The 22,873-nt window shown below is 43.3% G+C and overlaps 1 protein-coding gene across 5 annotated transcripts in view; it reads right to left on the bottom strand.

The window, feature by feature from the left end:
• Nucleotides 1–15,214, bottom strand: part of LOC140906362 (uncharacterized) — a 142,709-nt gene extending 127,495 nt beyond the window's left edge. For 4 of the 5 annotated variants that reach the window (XR_012157085.1, XR_012157082.1, XR_012157086.1 and 1 more), the window contains exons 1-2: nt 14,998–15,083; nt 955–1,054 (exon numbers count right to left, since the gene is read on the bottom strand). The gene's annotated coding sequence lies outside the window, so the exon portion shown is untranslated. Of the gene's footprint in view, nt 1–954; nt 1,055–14,997; nt 15,084–15,172 lie in introns of those variants that run through there. The other variant, XR_012157084.1, reaches the window with a different exon arrangement.
• Between the last annotated feature and the right edge of the window lie 7,659 nt (nt 15,215–22,873).

Raw genomic sequence — 22,873 nt, 5'->3', positions numbered from 1 at the left:
AAAAGGAGGATGTTTAAGAGCCAAAAAACTTTACAAACTAAATGTAACCAAACGTTTGTGTGTCTATTAAAAGATTTTTGGGTTCAGGCTTTGAGTGAAGGGTTGGGGCTAAGTTTTGATTTTGCCGCAGCTGGCTCCCCCACCCCTAATTAGAATCAAGCTCTTTGTACATAAGTAATATTTTTGAGCAGCAGGGTCTTGCACTCTGCTATGCAGTGCCCTTTCATGAGGAATTAGTCGAGCTGATGCTGAGTAAACAGATTGTGTGTGTTGCAAGAGCTCTGATGTGGTCTCTGTTAATAACTCTTTTTAACCTATTGCAATCATGTCCTACTAGCCACACACCCCACAGGACTCCTTGGAAAAGGAAAGGTTTCAGAGTAACAGCCGTATTAGTCTGTATTTGCAAAAAGAAAAGGAGTACTTGTTGTACCTTAGAGACTAACCAATTTATTTGAGCATAAGCTTTCGTGAGCTACAGCTCACTTCTGTAGCTCACGAAAGCTTATGCTCAAATAAATTGGTTCATCTCTAAGGTGCCAAAAATACTCCTTTTCTTTTTGGAAAAGGAAAGATGACAGGGGAATTGGAGAGAGAAATTTTAAAGGGAAGAGACAGTATAAAGACAAGATTGTTTGAACTTGTGTCAGATGCAGTAATGAGTGGGTAACAAACAACAATACTACTGAGCACTTAGAGAACACTATGTGTTTGCAAAGTGCTTTGCAAACATGAACCAATCAATCATACAATGCAGCCAGTCTCCTCTCATCTTTCTCGTGTCACCCTCTTACCTCCTCTGCTCCACCAATGCTACCAACCTCATTTGCCCATTTGACAGCTTCTCCGCCTATTCCTTCACAATGCCTCTGATGCACGGAATGCCCTTTCTGAATTTGGCCCCGATTCAGGAAAACATCCCTATTCAGAAAGGGAGCTTAAGTACATACTTACCTGTCAGCAAGTGCTTAAGTGCTTTCCTGAATTGGGGCGTTCATCTTTAGAGCCACTTTTCCTTCAACTCCCTCCTCCAGACCAATATCTGCTGTGAAATCTGCAAGAAATTAGCCAGTTAATAACTGTTTGCTTGTGCATTGGTTGAGGACAGTCGTGCAATAGCTACCTATGTAACTGCCTGATCCTATTTTCATTGATATCATCTTCCCTTCCCTTCTGTACTATCATACTTGTTTGTCTCTAGATAGAGTGTAAGGGCAGGGACCATCTCTTACTATATATTTAGACAGTGCCTAGACCAATGGGGCCCCAATCCTGGGGGGGGGGCGCTTTAGGCACTACCATAATACAAATACTAATTATAGAATAATGGTGAAAAGACCAAAAATGAAAACAATTTAGGCATAATTGACTTTAATGGGGGATACAAATCCTCAGCACCAGACCACTTTGATCTTGGTGCTTTTGTATGGCTTTTGAGATCAGGGCAATTACGTCTAGTAAATCACATACCCCGTGCTACATCGGTACAACCTGCCTGCACTACCAATTTGCACTAGTGCAACTATATCCTAGTTACAGCAGTACTAATATCCCTAGACAAGCTTCAGCTTTCGGCACACAGCTTTGAAGATGGTGCTAAATCTCTCCATGGCTTGTGTTCCACATTTGCAAAATAGTAAATATTACTATTAACCTCCCTGCTTTAATGTCTGTAAAGCAGAGATTTTTAGATGCAAGGTGCTTTATAAGTGTAAGGTATCCTACATGCAGCCATAGACGGCTGATCACATATTAATATCAGAGATATTCTCAAATGCACATACTTAAATAGATCATGCTGATCAGGTTAAACATTGTCATGGGATAATGGACTCCTCCCGCTGCTACATAAATGCGGAGGCATTAGTGGAAAATAAAGATCATGGAAAATCTGAGCTTTTCCCAGTCAGAGCAGGAGACATTAATTCTGTCAAAAAACAAGGTTCAATTGCTGTGACATTACTCTGTTACACCAAATCACCAACGGGGATTGAATCGTTTTATGCGATGGGTATTTGTTCAGTAGAGTGGCAGTTACTCTGTTATTGCCCTGCTCCTTTCCATCAGCAAGCCAGCAGCCAGTTTAGCTGTGAAAATGTAGGGCATTTCCAATGTATCTTTTCAGGATTATTCCACGGCTGGTACAAGTCTTATAGAAGGGGTGGATCACAAAAGGTTACAGACCTAGTTTAAAGAGTAGCAAGATTCTGAGCCCTTCTGGGGGGGTGGGGAGTGATGAACTCTAGGGCGGGGAAAATGATGGAAAATTGAGGTTTTTACTAAGCAAAGCTTTTTTGTGGAGCATGTCTGCTGTTCATCAGAAAACCACGAATCCAAAACCTGGGGGGGTGGGGAGGAGGCAATCATTTTTCAGTTTTGACAAGAAATCAAAATGGATAAAAATTTCAGTAAAAAATTCTTCTTCTTTCCTTTTTCTATCACCGTTTTCAGCAGAAATCCCTTTTCCTCCTCCCCATTTTCTGGCAAGCTCTAACAAGTACCTTCAGTTCCCTCTGAAGTCAGTGGGAGTGGAGGGTGTTCATAATCTGCCAAAATCTGGCCCATCTAGGGGTCTGAGATTGATCAGTAGCTGATTGAGGGGCCAAGGGGCAGCTGAGTCTGACAAAGTGTTCCTTGATTTTAATGCAGAACACGAGGTTGGCCAAGGGCCCATACACCCAAAGGGTATTTTCCTGTTAGTTTCCTGCTCATTTACCATGTACACACTGCTGACTTGTGCTTTTTGAATGGGCTTCATGTACATTTCAGTCTAGAAATGAACGTCAAAGGCCAGGATCTCAGCTGGTATAAATGGGTGTAATTCCAATGATTTCAACGTAGCTACCCCAGCTGAGGATGTGGCTCCCTTGGGTTTACTTTACATTAGTTTGCCCACTGATCGTTTGTAAACCTGAGAGCTGCCATCACTGCTTGCTAGTCAGGGAACACCACATCAGATTCTGCTATACTCCTGCTTTGGCTCCATCCCTGGTTAGCCGCTAAGGGGGTGTCCTCACAGCGGCTGGGAGCATGCCTCCGCGCCTAGCTAGATAGACACATCCTAGCTCTGCTGTAGCTAGAACGCTAGCAACAGCAGCGTGGCTGCACTGGTCCAAAAGAACTTGGACCCAGGTGGATAGCCTGACCTCTGCCCATGCCTGAACGGTCACCTGCTATTTTCTTGCATGCTAGCCTTAGCCGAGCTAGCACAAGTCGGGCTACCTGCACCAGGAGGCATGCTCCCAGCTGTAGTACAGAGAGACCCTAAGAGCCTGGGGCCAACTCCCTGGAATGATTCCCATGGGAGCTGATGCAGGTTTACACTCCCCTTGATTAGCAAATTCGGCCCTTTGCATCCACTCTGCTGTTACTATCTGGTCATTCAAAAACATTTCCCAGTCCCCTCAAGGGAAGGGACTGCATTGTAAGTAGATTGAAACAAACCGTTCAGGTCTTCACAATTCTGCTGTAAAATGTATGAAATGTCAGAGCCCCCCAACCAGGACCAGCAAGAATCTCCTTGGCAGCTCCCTATCCAAGAATCACTTCTACTGCGATGCCTATAGGAAATTAGCCAACTAATAAAAGCTAAGTAGGGGGACAACTGAGGGTCAGCATAAAACATGAAGCAAGCTATTTGCCAATCACCCCCCAGATCACTTTGCTTACATGTTGTGCGCTTTGCAATGGTGCTTTGGTTTTTTAGATTATATAAAGCAAATTCTTGTCATTTTTAGCTGGTGTACTGGTATCACGTTTTGAGTGTTCCTATTAGGATAGAGATTTATTATTGTATCTGCACACCCACTATCCTATAAAACAATAAATGTCATCACATTTATCTTCAGCACTGATCTGTGCAACATTTTTTGGATGAACACTTTATTCACTGACAAATGTAGTTTCAGGTCAACTGAAACTATTCATGAATTCAGGTAAAATTCAGCAAATAGTTTTTTTAAATATTTTATTTTGTCAATGTTTCATTCTAAAATTCCTTTTCATTTAATTTCCAAATTTAGCTAGATGTATTTAAAAAAAAAAAAGAGTAACATCCAAAAATGAAAAACAAAACAAAAACTGAAAAAAATTATTTTGGGTTGACAAAATGTTTCATTTGACCTGAAACAAAATTCTTTTGGTTTTTCATTTTGGGAAAAACACCCTGCAAATATCCATTCTGACTTCACACAAAACAATTTTTTTCCCCAGAGTTTTTGGTTTGGCCACTGAATTCCCCCCACCACTCCCTCCCCACCCTCAAAAAATAATTATTTGGTCAGCTCTATTCAGCGTTCTATGGAATATGAATCATAAGAAGTCTAACATTGCTGGACTGAATTATATGGAGTTAAAGCGCAATACTACTTAACAGTTTGTACTAGCCTGAAATGTAGTATATGAAGGCAGCATATATTGAACTTCTGTTGTTCAGACTAGTGGAGCTAATTGATTGCCTACAGCTCTAGCCTAGAAAGCCAGACAGCTGGAACCATGAAGGCCTCTTCGGCCTAAATGAATTAAGTAAATAAATTAAGCAATAAGCACAAAGGAGTGGGTGTGCATTTCTTGCCGATTAATCGAAGTGCAAGGTACAAGCTATTGGTTGTGTAGTTACTGGATAACACCACGTATCCTGCTGTTTATATTTGTACAATGTGCTGAATGAATAATTGCCAGCCGCAGACACGACATGGGTGAAGACAAATCATTAACACCATTAGTATTAATTATTGTTAATTATTTTCCACACACACACACCCCAAGTGTGCTTGACACTTCAAACAAACAGGAAGACACTTCCCTGGCCTTAAGGGTTTACGCAAGCCAGATTTTGTCACACTGGAGTAGTCCCTTGCTCCACCAATGGAACTACTGACTATGGGTAAGGAGGCCAGAATCAGGCCCATAATTGGGAATTGACAAGAAAGGGGAGTGGACAGGAAGTAGAAAGATTATTTTGGCTGCTTGAAGACCTGCACAAAGAAATCCCATTGTTTTAATAGGCTGTTTAATATATTGTAAAATGATGCAGGGGTTAAGAGTAGGTGAGGAAGAGACAGAGATCAGACAGAGGGTCACGGCAATTTGGGAACCTCGGTGATGAACTGAGATGGTAACATCAGAGAACGAAAGCACTTCAGGCTCCAAACACGCTGCCCAGAGGAGCTGGGATCTGAAACAGCCCTGTATAAACTTCTGCTGCCCTTGTGATTGGTGGGATTTGAAAGAGGAAATGGTAGCAGCCTTCTAGAGCAGCTCAGGAGTAACGTTTCACGCGTAAGGGAAGGCATGGAATAAAGCATGGAAACGGTTGTGGGAGAAACCAGAGCATGACGACTGGCATCACTGGCAGGGTAGAATGGGATGGTCGACATGATGAGACAGTGGAATATACTGAACAAACAAGGTGTATGACATAAAAGTGAAAATGAAAAAAAAAAGTGTGTATATTTTGGTTTACACATCTAGGACCCAATCCAATTCCCACTGAAATCTCCCCACTGACTTCAATGGGAATTGGATCAGGCCCACAGACATTTGAACTGAATATGAAGCATCATCTTGATATGTCGTGCTTTGCTGAACACCTGCAGGACAGTTTCTCTGGAAAACAGTTACTGTTTTTGCCATATGGAAATTCTCCTGTACTCTCAATACACAGAAGCACAGTTTCATTGGATGGTTTATGGTGTTTCCTATAGACAGAAGGTACAGACTAAACAGCTTAGGAAGTGTCGTAGCTTCGTTCACAAAGCCATTGTTTTTAAAGTGCAGCTTGCCTGCAGACATTTCCCATAAGTTGCTTTGAGACTGTATCCTCTTAATTGTATTTAAAGTAAATGGTTAGGAAAGACCCAACTCACCTGAACAGTACATTTCAGATTGCCAAAAGACACTAAAATCCCTTATTTAAGGACCTCTCTGTCTGGAGGGGGTCTCAGGACTAGAGCTGGGTGGAATTTTTCAAACAAATAGGATGAAAAACTTAGTTTTGGTCAACCCAAAACTATTCAGAGTTTTGATGTGAATCGTTTCAGCCACTCACAAATCAGCCTGGAAAAGGAGGAAATGATAGCATCGCTGCTTCTGCCACAGTCTTTAGCTCTCACCCAGGATGTAGGAGACTCATGATCAAATCCTTACTCTGAAACAGACGTTGGTAACTCACTAAAAATTCTATTTAAAAAAAAATGTATCTCACATCTGTTGCAGCTCAAACCATTTTTGGAAAGAAAAAAAAAAAATCAGTTATCTGCCCAGTTCTCTTCAGGACACTCACACTGAGATTCAGGAGCTCACGCCTTTGAAATTAGTCTCCTTCCCAAATACTATTTTATCCTCGATAGTAGTAGTAATTTACAGTGAGTATTACAGCAATGTCTGCAGCCCCTGGCCAAGATCCGAGCCCCATTTTGACAGGCTCTGTACAACACATAGTAAGAGAAGTTCTCCCCCAAACAGCCTATAACCTAAACAGACATGGCTGACAAAGGGTGAGAGAAAGAGAACATTATCCCCATTTTAAAGACAGGGCTCTGAGGCCAGAAAGCGGCTCGCCCGTGGCCGCGCAGAGTAAATCTATGCCACAATCCGAGGTGTGATTTGCAGCCCTTGTGGGCAATCCCACAGTGGTTTTAGTCTAGCTAGCTCACTAAAAATAGCAGTGAAGATGCAGAGGCAGAAGCCAGCAACATGAGAACGTACCCAGGGTGACCAGGCAGCCTTGTACCTGAACTGATGTCCACGTCACCGGGTCTTCGCTGCTTTTTTTATTACTACTAGCTGGATTAAAGCCAGCGCAGAGATGCCTCCATAAACTGTGAATCGCACCTTCAACCTCACTGTAGACATGGTCTCAGTCTGTAGTCCCATGCTAGGGCTTTAACCGGACATAAATCTTGCTGCTGACCCACCTGGAGTGTAAGTGAACCTGCAGGTTAGAAAGCAGATGGGTTAGGAGGAGCCTGGACTCAATGACAAGGAACTTTGGGACAAGTACAGAGGCGGTCAGGCAAAGAGCACTTGTACTCTGCTGTGGATGTCTAAACAGGTGGGAACATCTGAGAGGGAGGGTGATGGAAGCACTCTGATTCTAGACAGGAGGCTTCCAAATCCTGATACGGAGGTTGGGAACCCCAGCACAAAGGAGCACTTCGCCTGGGGCTTAGGTTTCAACATGGATTCTTTCAGTATGAGTTTTCCTGCACTCTTTGATGTTCTGCCAAACCCAAATAAGAACCCAAACATCCCCGGCTTTGCTTAGCCTTTCCTCCCCTCTCTCTAGAGCCAAATAATCATAAAATACAATTAGCTTAGGGGTGAGGAGGGTCTATGTTACAGATGATTATTTTGTGCTCTCTCTAATCCTCCCACTGGGAGCCAGCCTGAGGTGAGAACCGATCTCTCCCAAACCTCCATAGTGCAGGCAGGAATGGTGCTGACCTTGGATGAATGAGGAGAGGAAAATCCAGCACTTCTTGAGGAAAGGGAGAAGTGGAGTTCAGTTTCCAAATGGGTTTTAAATGGGACATTTGTACTAAGGTTGCAAGATATAGGTGGTAAATCATTGCAACGTCCTGTCTCCTCTGAGCACACATACGCATGCTGATAATGGACAATGTCCTTTGGCCAGTTCATCCTCCACTGTTAAAAACTTGTTCTTTGGGTTCAACTGACAGTCAGAAGGGGAGTAAATATTTGCAAGTGAACAGTTTTCTGACAGGGACATTCTCAAAGGTACATTAGCTGGAAAAGAGCAAAGAGAAGCAGGAAATGCTCTGCCACCATCCTCTTTTATTGTACCGGTCTGCCAGCTCTGGCCTGGCAAGACAGTAAAATAAATCAAACACACTCAAGCTGCATGCTCAGCTTTTACAACGAAAGCACAGGAGAGCCTCTAGAATGGGAGTGCACTGATAAGGTGATCTGACTTCACAGAATTTCAAAGAGTCGTCCTTTGAACTTAGGGCTCATTTGTGAGAGATAACATTGACTAAAAAAAAAGCTTGAAAGAGCAACAAACGCATTGTCACAGAGCAAGGCACTCGTTTGCAGTTCCAAGTAGAGAGCAGTTCAGAAACAAAAAGGGGGCAATGCCCCCTGTGCTGCATCTGTTTGACTTTGATTCTGGTCAAGTTGACATTTTGAGCTTTACTTAAGTGATTTTGATTTATGTTGGAGGCTATGCCCCTGAGGGTGAAGGAACCTATTTCAGACTAGGAATGTACCTTTTAGAGGACTTGTCTTTGTAGCGAAGTAAAAACCCCTACTGGGTTCTGAAATAATAATAATAATCAGTTGCTCTTTGTTATTATTGTACATATTCTGGCAGCACCTGAGGCTCCAGCTGAGGTCAGGGCCCTATCGTTTTAAGTAGGGTGATGTCAAGAAAGTCCCTACCCCAAGAATTTACAATCTAACTAGAGAAACAGTGGGTGGGAGAAAGAAAGTGCTATTATCCCCATTTTACAAATAGGGAGCTGATAAGCGATTTGCTCAACACCACAGTCTGTGTCAGGGCTAGGAAGTGACCGCAGATTTCTGGAGTCCCAGGGTCTTAACTACACGATCCACTTACCGCTCTAAGAAAAGGAGTACTTGTGGCACCTTAGAGACTAACAAATTTATTTGAGCATAAGCTTTCATGAGCTACAGCTCACTTCATCAGATGCATTCAGTGGAAAATACAGTGGGGAGATTTATATACATAGAGAACATGAAACAATGGGTGGAAAGCCAGGGGGGAAAAACCTTTTGTAGTGATAATCAAGGTGGGTCATTTCCAGCAGTTGACAAGAACAACTGAGAGGTGAGGGGGGGAATAAACATGGGGAAATAGTTTTACTTTGTCTAATGACCAATCCACTCCCAGTCTCTGTTGAAGTTAATTGTATCCAGTTTGCAAATTAATTCCAATTCAGCAGTCTCTCGTTGGAGTCTGTTTTTGAAGTTTTTTGTTAAAGAATTGCAACTTTTAGGTCTGTAATCGAGTGACTAGAGAGATTGAAGTGTTTTCCGACTGGTTTTTGAATGTTATAATTCTTGACGTCTGATTTGTGTCCATTTATTCTTTTACGTAGAGACTGTCCAGTTTGACCAATGTACATGGTAGAAGGGCATTGCTGGCACATGATGGCATATATCACATTGGTAGATGTGCAGGTGAACGAGCCTCTGATAGTGTGGCTGATGTGATTAGGCCCTATGATGGTGTCCCCGAATAGATATGTGGACACAGTTGGCAACGAGCTTTGTTGCAAGGATAGGTTCCTGGGTTAGTGGCTCTGTTGTGTGGTGTGTGGTTGCTGGTGAGTATTTGCTTCAGGTTGGGGGGCTGTCTGTAAGCAAGGACTGGCCTGTCTCCCAACATCTGTGAGAGTGATGGGTTGTAGATCCTTGATGATGCGTTGGAGAGGTTTTAGTTGGGGGATGAAGGTGATGGCTAGTGGCGTTCTGTTATTTTCTTTGTTGGGCCTGTCCTGCAGTAGGTGACTTCTGGGTACTCTTCTGGCTCTGTCAATCTGTTTCTTCTCTTCAGCAGGTGGGTATTGTAGTTGTAAGAATGCTTGATAGAGATCTTGTAGGTGTTTGTCTCTGCCTGAGGGGTTGGAGCAAATGCGGTTGTATCATAGAGCTTGGCTGCAGACAATGGATCGTGTGGTGTGGTCTGGATGAAAGCTGGAGGCATGTAGGTAGGAATAGCAGTCAGTAGGTTTCCTAGAAATGGCCCACCTTGATTATCACTACAAAAGGTTTCACACTGCTTGCCTGCTCGTAATAGCTCACCTTAAGTGATCACTCTCCTTACAGTGTGTATGGTAACACCCATTGTTTCATGTTCCCTATGTATATAAATCTCCCCACTGTATTTTCCACTGAATGCATCTGATGAAGTGAGCTGTAGCTCACGAAAGCTTAGAGACTAACAAATTTATTTGAGCATAAGGTGCCACAAGTCCTCCTTTTCTTTTTGTGAATACAGACTAACACGGCTGCTACTCTGAAACTTACCGCTCTGACACTCAGCTCAGTCATCTACGCAACAAAGAGAGAGATACTGGAGCTGGAAAATACCGGGGGAGAGAGGGGGGAATTGTAAATACTCTATTTGTTTGATTATTTTCTAGATTTTTTTTTAACTCTCATAAAAAGGGTGGAAATGGAATATAAACTGTGAATTCACTTCTGCAGTCTTCATAACCCTTTCTATTCTTTTTCTGTGAACATTGCCATGAATGTTTTCATTTTCTTCTACAGAACTTTAAAAGTCCAATATATAATCATGGACAGGTTCACATAGCCATCGTAAAATCTTTTTCATTTTCCTTCTGTTTATAAAAGTTATCAACCAATCAAATAACAGAAACAACAGCAGATCATTTAGATTATCAAACACTATGACTAGAGCTGGGCAGGAAACAGTTTGCAAACAAGTTTAGAGCTACTGAAAAATTTGCATGCCCTGAATCAGGACAAAAAATTGAAATCTTAAACTTTCACAAACCAAACCTCCAAAAAATTTTTTGATGAGGGTCAATCAAAATATTATATCAAAATTTTTGAAATGTTTCACTTGTATTTTCAATTTTCTTTAAACTTTAATCCACATTTGCTAATATTTCAACACAAAAAGTAAAAAATAAATAAATAAACTTTTTGTCTAGAAAACAATGAAAGGGAGATTGACAATTTTTAACCTTTGTTTTCCCTCCAAATAACTTTTTTCAGTCAGGAGATTCATCAAAACCGACCTCGTTTCATGAACAGTTTGGATTTTAATGAATCCGAATTTTTCACTATAAAAAGGGTTTGTCGAAAAATTCCTAAACAACTCTAACTACAACAAATAGTCAAAGTCAAAGCTAATAGCCTGTGAGCAACCCATGGACTGAAATTTTTTTGTGCAAAATATGCAACAAACAAATTCTAAAATGGCAGACAAATACACAGAAATCCAACACTGCTTGTGGATAATAGGCAAAGAGGAAAAGGAGCTAAATTCACAAAATAGATTTGATGCGAATACTTTGCCTGGCTCTGAAAGATCTGACTCCTGACCCAAGGAGGGCAGGGCATGGCTCTAATGCAGGGGTGGGCAAACTTTTTGGACTGAGGGCCACATTGGGATTCCAAAACTGTATGGAAGGCCGGGTAGGGAAGGCTGTGCTTCACCAAACAGCCTGGCCCCCACCCCCTATCCGTCCCCTCCCACTTCCCGCCCCTTGACTGCCCCCCTCAGAACTCCCGACCCATCTAACCCCCCCTGCTCCCAGTCCCCTGACTGCCCCAACCCCTATCCACTCCCCCACCCCCTGACAGGCCCCCCGGGACTTCCACATCTATCCAACCCCCCTGTTCCCCATCCTGTGACCACCACCCCCAGAACCTCCACCCCATCCAACCGCCCCCTACTTCCTGTCCCGACTGCCCCCCGGCACCCACCTCTGCTCTAATGTATGATCATATAGCAAACTCCCAAATGGGGCTTTTAGGCACAACCAGAATATAAACATGAAACAGTAATAAAGAGGAGTTGACAGTTGAATGAACAATCAAGATTTTGTTGAGTGATGCAGCCGGATGGGGAAGTGGTTTTGCCTATGTACACAGAATTTGTGAGGTTGATCCTGGAATACTGCATACTGTTCTGGGGTCCACATTGTAAAAAGGATGTTGAAAAATTGGAAAGGATGTAGAGAAGAGTCACAAAAATGATTTGAGAGCTGGAGAAAATGCCTTACATTGAGATACTGAAGGATCTCATCCAATGAAGTGAGCTGTAGCTCACGAAAGCTTATGCTCAAATAAATTGGTTTGTCTCTAAGGTGCCACAAGTACTCCTTTTCTTTTTGAAGGATTTCAATTTGTTAAGCTCGTCAAAAGAGGATCAAGAGGTGATTATGGTGTATAAATACCTTCCTGGGGAAAAAAAGGATACTAAAGGGGTATTTAACCTATGGAGATAGGTATAATAAGATCCAATGGCTGGAAGTTAAAACCAGACAAATTCAAATGAGAAATAAGGCATAATTTTTTAACAGAGGAACAAACTTTCTAGGGAAGTGGTAGATTCTACATCTCTCCAAATTAAGGTTCAATGTCTTTCTGGAAGATGTACTTTAGTCAAATACAAGTTACTGGACTCAATGCAGGCATCACCGAGTGAAATTCTGTGGCCTGTGATACACAGGAGGTCAGATTAGATGTTCCAGTGGTTCCTTCTGACTTTAAAATCTATTAATGGACAACATACGTGCTTTGGGGGTTGTTTAATAAAAGTGAGCGTTTAAGCAGAGGTTTTCAAAGCTGCCAAAGAGATTTTGACACTCGGTTCCCATTGGGTGTCCTGTAAACCAGCAGCTGAAAGTCTTGCAGAAGGAGGATTTAAAAGAAAAGGTAGCAGCATGGCACACAAGGTTATGAAGATTGTTCTAGGCATAGGAATCAGGGTGGAAGAAAGCCCTGTACTAACAGTATTAGGCCCAGAGCTCTGGAGCACTGGAATTCCATGTGCTCTCCCTCTCACCGGAGCAGGCATTAATTCATTGCACATTCTCATTAAACCTGCAGCTGATCACTGAAGACTTTGCTTTCTGATTACATCACACAAGCTCTTTGTTCTACTGACCTAGAGAGCTAGGAATGCAAGAGATGGCAACGCTGCCAGACCACCACCTTGTATTCCCAGAGAAAAATGTCACCACCACGTAGTTATGTGCCTAGATCACTACTGTCACTGCTGCTATGTCTGTCCTTAGAAACTCAAACAGATGGATTTGTCAGAATAAACCTAGTCATTTTTTAAAACCACATTCCTCTGCAGTTCTTTTCCCTTCAGACACATCTTGGGCATATCTACAAATGTTAGCTACCTGCCTTCTCAGATGAGGAAGGAAAGGTATTTGCAGACTGACTCAAACTTTTAAACTATCCAGTGGTTGAGTTTGGATTTTCAAAAGTGCCTAGAGAGTAGAGCTGGGTGACATTTTCTGACCAAAACTTTTTGAGTGAAAAATATATATTCAGGTTAAAAAACATTTTACAAATTCATGGGGGGTTTTTTAATTTTTTTTTTAATATTTTTTAATTCCAAAAAAGTTGGAACATTTTTGTCTTGGAATTTTTCAAATGAAATGTGTTGACCTTTTTAATTCAAAATGACTGTTTTTATTTCCCTTTTTAATTAAAAAAAAAGGGGGGGGGGTAATTTTGAAAGCTCAAAATCAAAATGAATTGCTGTGTTTTGGGTTAAACATTTACTTTTTCAGAAGCAACTAAGTGACTTGGGAACACAAATTTGCCCACTACTTAGATTATAAGCTTTTGTGGGCAGAAACCATTGTTTGTTATGTGTTTGTACAGTGCCTAGCACAATGGGGTCCAAATCCATTAGTGGGGCTTTAAGGCATTACTGTAATGCAAATCATTATAAATATAGTTTATTATTAATAGGTTGACTTTCAATGGGACTTTATAACCGGCAATATCCATTGTGTCACTGCTTGTATAAATGGTCTGGACATCTATAACTGGTCCAAAGCCCCAACTTTCACCATTTTCTTTTTCTAATTACCTTCCCTATCCTTTTTCCCTTTGCCTGCCTTGTGTATAAAAATATCCTTCAATATGACTTTTTTTTTGGGGGGGGGGAATCCTTTTAAAAGTAACCATTGAATCTATTTCATCTGTATCATTATTATTACACAGATAACCTTATTCTCTTCCTACATGTAATGAGAAGCTTTCATTTAATTAGTGTGAGGTTACCACTCAGATGTAATACAGTAGCTCTAAAAGTGAAATCACTTTGCACATTGCAAGTAAGAGGTGGTCAAAAATTGGAATTTCCATCGTCTGTGAAATTCCTACGTTTTGACATTTGTTTCCTTCCCGAATTGGAAGGAAAAGTTGAAATATCGAAATTGTCTGAGGAACAAAAAGATTTAAAATGTTGTCATAGAAATGTTAAATTGTTTCTTTTGGGTTTGTTGAACCAAATCAAAACATTTGGTTTCATCTTGGCTTGACTTTGAACTGTGTCTACCTAAGCTGTCCTTGTGCCTCATAGGAGTTATAGTGTGGGTGTCTCATGCCCCCATTTTCCTCAATAATCTGATCTCCCATGATCCACCACGGTCACAAACTCCCATGGTACACCATGGCAGTTCAGCCGGAAGGAAAACAGGAACTTTACACATTATTTCATGGTTACCCTGTCCTCCCAACATACCCTCGTCTGTTTCTTCCACCAGTTGCATCTTGACATATCCTAAATTATGAGCTCTGACTCACTTTTAACTCATTTTATGGTGCCTAGAACAATAGGATCCATAGGCACACGTGTAATACAGACAACAAATAAAATGACAAGAACTGCTGATCATCTGTGGAGGCCATTTTGTTGAAGACTGTTCACACAATCATAATGTGAGCTACCCGGGCAGAACGTGAGCAGATTCGAAATGAACTAATTCTACCAAATGGACAGCTGAATGTACCAGTGCCATAGAGTCAAACTGCTCTGCCATATTACCACATAGTGTGGTGATCTTTTTAAGGCTGGGGGACCTTGTATTTATCACTGCGTAACTCTTAATGCTTAACATAGCAGCAACCAGAGCCTAGTGTTAACTGCAGCCTACAGCTCCCTGGAGACCAGCACCTCTACTTTCAAAATGGTGGAGCTCCTCTTCACACAACAGCAGCCTCTTTCTGCATGTTCATGTTATCCATCCATCCTCCCCATGAGGCAGCGATGCCATCAAAGCAGCTGCCTCCTAGAAACAGGGCCGGCTCTAGGATTTTTGCCGCCCCAAGCAAAAAAATTTTTGGCCGCCCCTGCTTTTTTTTCATGCCCCCTCACCCCCGGCTCCAACCCAACCCCACCCCTTCCCCTAATCCCCAGGCCCACCCCCTCCCCCGGGCATGCCGCATTTCCCGCCCCCCCCCATCGCTTCCTGCGGCCCCCCCCCGCAACCCCCCACCCTTGCTCACCTCAGCTCCGCCTGCTCCCCTGAACACGCCGCCGCTCCGCTTCTCCCCCCTCCCTCTCAGGCGAGGGAGAGGCAGCATGTTCGGGGGAGCAGGCGGAGTGAAGGTGAGTGGGGGGGGGGAGAGCGCAGGAAGTAACGGGGGGGGGATAGAGGAACTGCTCCCTGCCCCAACTCACCCCTGCTCCACCACCGCCACCTCCCCCGAGCGCGCCGCTGCTCGGCTTCTCTCCCTCCCTCCCAGGCTTGCCACGCCAAACAGCTGTTTCGCGCACGCCAAGCCTGGGAGGGAGGGGGGGAAGCAGCAGAGCGGCGGCAGCACGCTCAGGGGAACAGGCGGAGGCGAGCTGGGGCAGCGGGGGCACATTTCTAGGGGCAGCATGGCCACCGGCGGAATGCCTCCCCTAGAAATGTGCTGCCCCAGGCATCCACTTGTTTTGCTGGTGCCTAGAGCTGGCCCTGCCTGGAAAGAAGGTAACCAGATTTGCTCTCTTTTACAGAAAGTGTGTTTAATCTTAAATATTGGAAGTCTGATTCTGATTTCACACTATTTTAACCACTGGTGCAACTCTGTAAACTTAAGAGATTTCAGAGTAGCAGCCATGTTAGTCTGTATCCGCAAAATAATAAAAAAAAAAGAACAGGAGTACTTGTGGCACCTTAGAGACTAACAAATTTATTAGAGCATAAGCTTTCGTGGGTTACAGCCCACTTCATCGGATGCACTGAATGGAACATATAGTAAGAAGATATATATACACACACATACAGAGAAGGTGGAATTTGCCATACAAACTGTAAGAGGCTAATTAAATAAGATGATCTGTTATCAGCAGGAGAAAAAAAAACTTTTGTAGATAATCAAGATGGCCCATTTAGACAATTGACAAGAAGGTGTGAGGATACTTAACATGTGGAAATAGATTAAATATGTGTAATTACCCAGGTTTCAGAGGAACAGCCGTGTTAGTCTGTATTCGCAAAAAGAAAAGGAGTACTTGTGGCACCTTAGAGACTAACCAATTTATTTGAGCATGAGCTTTCGTGAGCTACAGCTCACTTCATCAGATGTTTACCGTGGAAACTGCAGCAGACTTTATATACACACAGAAATCATGAAACAATACCTCCTCCCACCCCACTGTCCTGCTGGTAATAGCTCATCTAAAGTGATCAACAGGTGGGCCATTTCCAGCACAAATCCAGGTTTTCTCACCCTCCACCCCCCCACACAAATTCACTCTCCTGCTGGTGCTAGCCCATCCAAAGTGACAACTCTTTACATAATCAAGTCGGGCTATTTCCTGCATAGATCAAGGTTTTCTCACATCCCCCCCACCCCCATACACACACAAACTCACTCTCCTGCTGGTAATAGCTCATCTAAACTGACCATTCTCCAGGTTTAAATCCAAGTTAAACCAGAACATCTGGGGGGGGGGGGGTAGGAAAAAACAAGAGGAAACAGGCTACCTTGCATAATGACTTAGCCACTCCCAGTCTCTATTTAAGCCTAAATTAATAGTATCCAATTTGCAAATGAATTCCAATTCAGCAGTTTCTCGCTGGAGTCTGGATTTGAAGTTTTTTTGTTTTAAGATAGCGACCTTCATGTCTGTGATTGCGTGACCAGAGAGATTGAAGTGTTCTCCGACTGGTTTATGAATGTTATAATTCTTGACATCTGATTTGTGTCCATTTATTCTTTTACGTAGAGACTGTCCAGTTTGACCAATGTACATGGCAGAGGGGCATTGCTGGCACATGATGGCATAGATCACATTGGTGGATGTGCAGGTGAACGAGCCTCTGATAGTGTGGCTGATGTTATTAGGCCCTGTGATGGTGTCCCCTGAATAGATATGTGGGCACAATTGGCAACGGGCTTTGTTGCAAGGATAAGTTCCTGGGTTAGTGGTTCTGTTGTGTGGTATGTGGTTGTTGGTGAGTATTTGCTTCAGGTTGCGGGGCTGTCTGTAGGCAAGGACTGGCCTGTCTCCCAAGACTTGTGAGAGTGTTGGGTCATCCTTTAGGATAGGTTGTAGATCCTTAATAATGCGTTGGAGGGGTTTTAGTTGGGGGCTGAAGGTGACGGCTAGTGGCGTTCTGTTATTTTCTTTGTTAGGCCTGTCCTGTAGCAGGTAACTTCTGGGAACTCTTCTGGCTCTATCAATCTGTTTCTTTACTTCTGCAGGTGGGTATTGTAGTTGTAAGAAAGCTTGACAGAGATCTTGTAGGTGTTTGTCTCTGTCTGAGGGGTTGGAGCAAATGCGGTTGTATCGCAGAGCTTGGCTGTAGACGATGGATCGTGTGGTGTGGTCAGGGTGAAAGCTGGAGGCATGCAGGTAGGAATAGCGGTCAGTAGGTTTACGGTATAGGGTGGTGTTTATGTGGCCATTGTTTATTAGCACTGTAGTGTCCAGGAAGTGGATCTCTTGTGTGGACTGGACCAGGCTGAGGTTGGTGGTGGGATGGAAATTGTTGAAATCATGGTGGAATTCCTCAAGGGCTTCTTTTCCATGGGTCCAGATGATGAAGATGTCATCAATATAGCGCAAGTAGAGTAGGGGCTTTAGGGGACGAGAGCTGAGGAAGCGTTGTTCTAAATCAGCCATAAAAATGTCTCGAAGGCACCACTGACTTCCTGAGGAAACTTCAATCCATCGGTGATCTTCCTGATAACACCATCCTGGCTACTATGGATGTAGAAGCCCTCTACACCAACATTCCACACAAAGATGGACTACAAGCCGTCAAGAACACTATCCCCGATAATGTCACGGCTAACCTGGTGGCTGAACTTTGTGACTTTGTCCTTACCCATAACTATTTCACATTTGGGGACAATGTATACCTTCAGATCAGCGGCACTGCTATGGGTACCCGCATGGCCCCACAGTATGCCAACATTTTTATGGCTGATTTAGAACAACGCTTCCTCAGCTCTCGTCCCCTAAAGCCCCTACTCTACTTGCGCTATATTGATGACATCTTCATCATCTGGACCCATGGAAAAGAAGCCCTTGAGGAATTCCACCATGATTTCAACAATTTCCATCCCACCACCAACCTCAGCCTGGTCCAGTCCACACAAGAGATCCACTTCCTGGACACTACAGTGCTAATAAACAATGGCCACATAAACACCACCCTATACCGTAAACCTACTGACCGCTATTCCTACCTGCATGCCTCCAGCTTTCACCCTGACCACACCACACGATCCATCGTCTACAGCCAAGCTCTGCGATACAACCGCATTTGCTCCAACCCCTCAGACAGAGACAAACACCTACAAGATCTCTGTCAAGCTTTCTTACAACTACAATACCCACCTGCAGAAGTAAAGAAACAGATTGATAGAGCCAGAAGAGTTCCCAGAAGTTACCTGCTACAGGACAGGCCTAACAAAGAAAATAACAGAACGCCACTAGCCGTCACCTTCAGCCCCCAACTAAAACCCCTCCAACGCATTATTAAGGATCTACAACCTATCCTAAAGGATGACCCAACACTCTCACAAGTCTTGGGAGACAGGCCAGTCCTTGCCTACAGACAGCCCCGCAACCTGAAGCAAATACTCACCAACAACCACATACCACACAACAGAACCACTAACCCAGGAACTTATCCTTGCAACAAAGCCCGTTGCCAATTGTGCCCACATATCTATTCAGGGGACACCATCACAGGGCCTAATAACATCAGCCACACTATCAGAGGCTCGTTCACCTGCACATCCACCAATGTGATCTATGCCATCATGTGCCAGCAATGCCCCTCTGCCATGTACATTGGTCAAACTGGACAGTCTCTACGTAAAAGAATAAATGGACACAAATCAGATGTCAAGAATTATAACATTCATAAACCAGTCGGAGAACACTTCAATCTCTCTGGTCACGCAATCACAGACATGAAGGTCGCTATCTTAAAACAAAAAAACTTCAAATCCAGACTCCAGCGAGAAACTGCTGAATTGGAATTCATTTGCAAATTGGATACTATTAATTTAGGCTTAAATAGAGACTGGGAGTGGCTAAGTCATTATGCAAGGTAGCCTGTTTCCTCTTGTTTTTTCCTACCCCCCCCCCCCCCAGATGTTCTGGTTTAACTTGGATTTAAACCTGGAGAATGGTCAGTTTAGATGAGCTATTACCAGCAGGAGAGTGAGTTTGTGTGTGTATGGGGGTGGGGGGGATGTGAGAAAACCTTGATCTATGCAGGAAATAGCCCGACTTGATTATGTAAAGAGTTGTCACTTTGGATGGGCTAGCACCAGCAGGAGAGTGAATTTGTGTGGGGGGGTGGAGGGTGAGAAAACCTGGATTTGTGCTGGAAATGGCCCACCTGTTGATCACTTTAGATAAGCTATTACCAGCAGGACAGTGGGGTGGGAGGAGGTATTGTTTCATGATTTCTGTGTGTATATAAAGTCTGCTGCAGTTTCCACGGTAAACATCTGATGAAGTGAGCTGTAGCTCACGAAAGCTCATGCTCAAATAAATTGGTTAGTCTCTAAGGTGCCACAAGTACTCCTTTTCTTTTTGTAATTACCCAGCCACTCCCAGTCTCTATTCAAACCCAAGTTAATGGTATCTAGTTTGCATATTAATTCAAGCTCAGCAGTTTCTCGTTGGAGTCTATTATTGAAGCTTTTCTGTTGCAGAATTGTGACCCTTAAGTCTTTTATTGAGTGGCCAGAGAGATGTTACTCACAATGTACAACAGGAGCAGCAAAATCAGATCCAGCCCTTAGATATCTTTATTGAAAGTAATTGCTACTGACTAGTTCCATGTAAGTTGGCCATTCCTAGATTTACATTGACTACAGAACCCAAAACACAGGAAGAGTTGCTAGGAATAAAATAAAAAAGTACATTATACATGATGATAAACTACCCAGGGTGATTTGGAGAAATTAAATACTTTGAGCCTTCAGTCTCCCGAATGATTTGTAAATGAAACAGCCGTGATTTATGGCTCTAGCAGATATGTCAAGCCTGACGTTTATTCTGTGAAAAATACATTTGAATTCTTCTCTAAATAAATCATTTTAAAAATCCACATTGCTCTCAAACATTGCTTAAGATATGTGAGTGATAAATTAGAATCCATAACACTGGGTGGTGCAGTCTCAAGGATTAATGTGTTTCTATCTAGGGAAAATATGGATTCAAATTTACATCAGGGCAAAAGTGAAACACTAAGTGGCTTCCATCCAGTCCTCTGCAAGTGGTTAAGGTCACGATTTTTATGAAAAAAATCTCCTGTCAAGGACCTTCATCCCCACCTCAAAAAGAGTTAAATTTCTGGGAATAACTTATACCTGATCATTCCTGCACTGAGGACTTAGGCTCCCATACAGCTATCATCTCCTAAGTTATAATTGTGTGGTTGGTTAGGGCTGCCTCCCAACCTGAGAAGTCAGAGGATGGCCCCACTTTTGCATTATAAGTGGTGCCTACATAGCTTCAAAGATACATAAGAGAGAAAAGCCGTTAACAAGCTTTGGGTGCAATCCTGCAATAATGCTGGATATAGAGCTTCCCATTGGAAATACATGAGTGTTTACAGTACAGATCTGGGGTTAGATTCAAGCCCTTAATAGTACTGCCAACATGAACACTCTGTTGCCTCCTGTCCACAGCACCCCCATCTGGTAGACATTGTGATTGGGCACTATGATTATTAACATAGCAGATACAATGCACTTAGATACAGAGCTTTATCTATGAGAGACAGTGTGGTCCAGTGGATAGGATACAGGAATTAAACTCAGACTTAGATTTTAGTCGCAATAATGCCACTAGCCTGCTGTGTAACCTTGGCACAGTCATTTCGCCTCTCTGTGCCTCTGTTTACCCTCCCACTCTTTGTCCTATTTAGACTGTAAGCTCTAGAGGGAAGAGACCCTCTTATTCTGCATTTGTGCAGTGCCTCACACAATGGCACCCCAATCTTGATTGGAGCCTATAGTACCATAATACAAATAAATAAACAAGTAAATTAAATGTTTATACCTTGGTGTACATGTCTACCTACATGAAGAGTTATGTATACACTGGCCAAATAGTGCTCTCAGTTCCACGAGTGAATATAAGAACGGCAATACTGAGTCAGATCAAAGGTCCATCTAGCTCAGTATTCTGGATTTCTAAATAGAGTGCTTCCGCCGACGTGCACGGGCTGAAATTGTGGAAAAGCAGCATCACTTGCCCCATAACCTCAGCGGTGCAGAACACAATGCCATCCACAGCCTCAGAAACAACTCTGACTTCATAATCAAAAACGCTGACAAAGGAGGTGCTGTCGTCATCATGAATAGGTCGGAATATGAACAAGAGGCTGCTAGGCAGCTCTCCAACACCACTTTCTACAAGCCATTACCCTCTGATCCCACTGAGGACTACCAAAAGAAACTACACCATTTGCTCAAGAAACTCCCTGAAAAAGCACAAGAACAAATCCGCACAGACACACCCCTGGAATCCCAGCCAGGAGTATTCTATCTGCTACCGAAGATCCATAAACCTGGAAATCCTGGACGCCCCATCATCTCAGGCATTGGCACCCTGACAGCAGATTGTCTGGCTATGTAGACTCTCTCCTCAGGCCCTATGTTACTAGCACTCCCAGCTATATTCAAGACACCACTGACTTCCTGAGTGATCTTCCTGAAAACACCATCCTAGCCACTATGGATGTAGAAGCCCTCTACACCAACATTCCACACAAAGATGGACTACAAGCCGTCAGGAACAGTATCCCCGATAATGTCACGGCAAACCTGGTGGCTGAACCTTGTGACTCTGTCCTCACCCACAACTATTTCACATTTGGGGACAATGTATACCTTCAAATCAGCGGCACTGCTATGGGTACCCGCATGGCCCCACAGTATGCCAACATTTTTATGGCTGATTTAGAACAACGCTTCCTCAGCTCTCGTCCCCTAATGCCCCTACTCTACTTGCGCTACATTGATGATATCTTCATCATTTGGACCCATGGAAAAGAAGCCCTTGAGGAATTTCACCATGATTTCAACAATTTCCATCCCACCATCAACCTCAGCCTGGACCAGTCCACACAAGAGATCCACTTCCTGGACTCTATGGTGCTAATAAGCGATGGTCACATAAACACCACTCTATACCAGAAACCTACTGACCGCTATGCCTACCTACATGCCTCCAGCTTTCATCCAGACCACACCACACGATCCATCGTCTACAGCCAAGCTCTATGGTACAACCGCATTTCCTCCAACCCCTCAGACAGAGACAAACACCTACAAGATCTCTATCAAGCATTCTTACAACTACAATACCCACCTGCTAAAGAGAAGAAACAGATTGATAGAGCCAGAAGAGAACCCAGAAGTTACCTACTACAGGACAGGCCCAACAAAGAAAATAACAGAACGCTGCTAGCCATCACCTTCAGCCCCCAACTAAAACTTCTCCAACGCATCATCAAGGATCTACAACCTATCCTGAAGGATGACCCATCACTCTCACAGATCTTGGGAGACAGGCCAGTCCTTGCTTACAGACAGCCCCCCAACCTGAAGCAAATACTCACCAGCAACCACACACCACACAACAGAGCCACTAACCCAGGAACCTATCCTTGCAACAAAGCCCGTTGCCAACTGTGTCCACATATCTATTCAGGGGACACCATCATAGGGCCTAATCACATCAGCCACACTGTCAGAGGCTCATTCACCTGCACATCTACCAATGTGATATATGCCATCATGTGCCAGCAATGCCCTTCTACCATGTACATTGGTCAAACTGGACAGTCTCTACGTAAAAGAATAAATGGACACAAATCAGACGTCAAGAATTATAACATTCAAAAACCAGTCG

The sequence above is a fragment of the Lepidochelys kempii genome, chromosome 2 (assembly GCF_965140285.1).
Source record: "Lepidochelys kempii isolate rLepKem1 chromosome 2, rLepKem1.hap1, whole genome shotgun sequence".
Classification (NCBI taxonomy): Eukaryota; Metazoa; Chordata; order Testudines; family Cheloniidae; genus Lepidochelys; species Lepidochelys kempii.
This window is presented reverse-complemented; position numbering and strand designations above follow the sequence as displayed.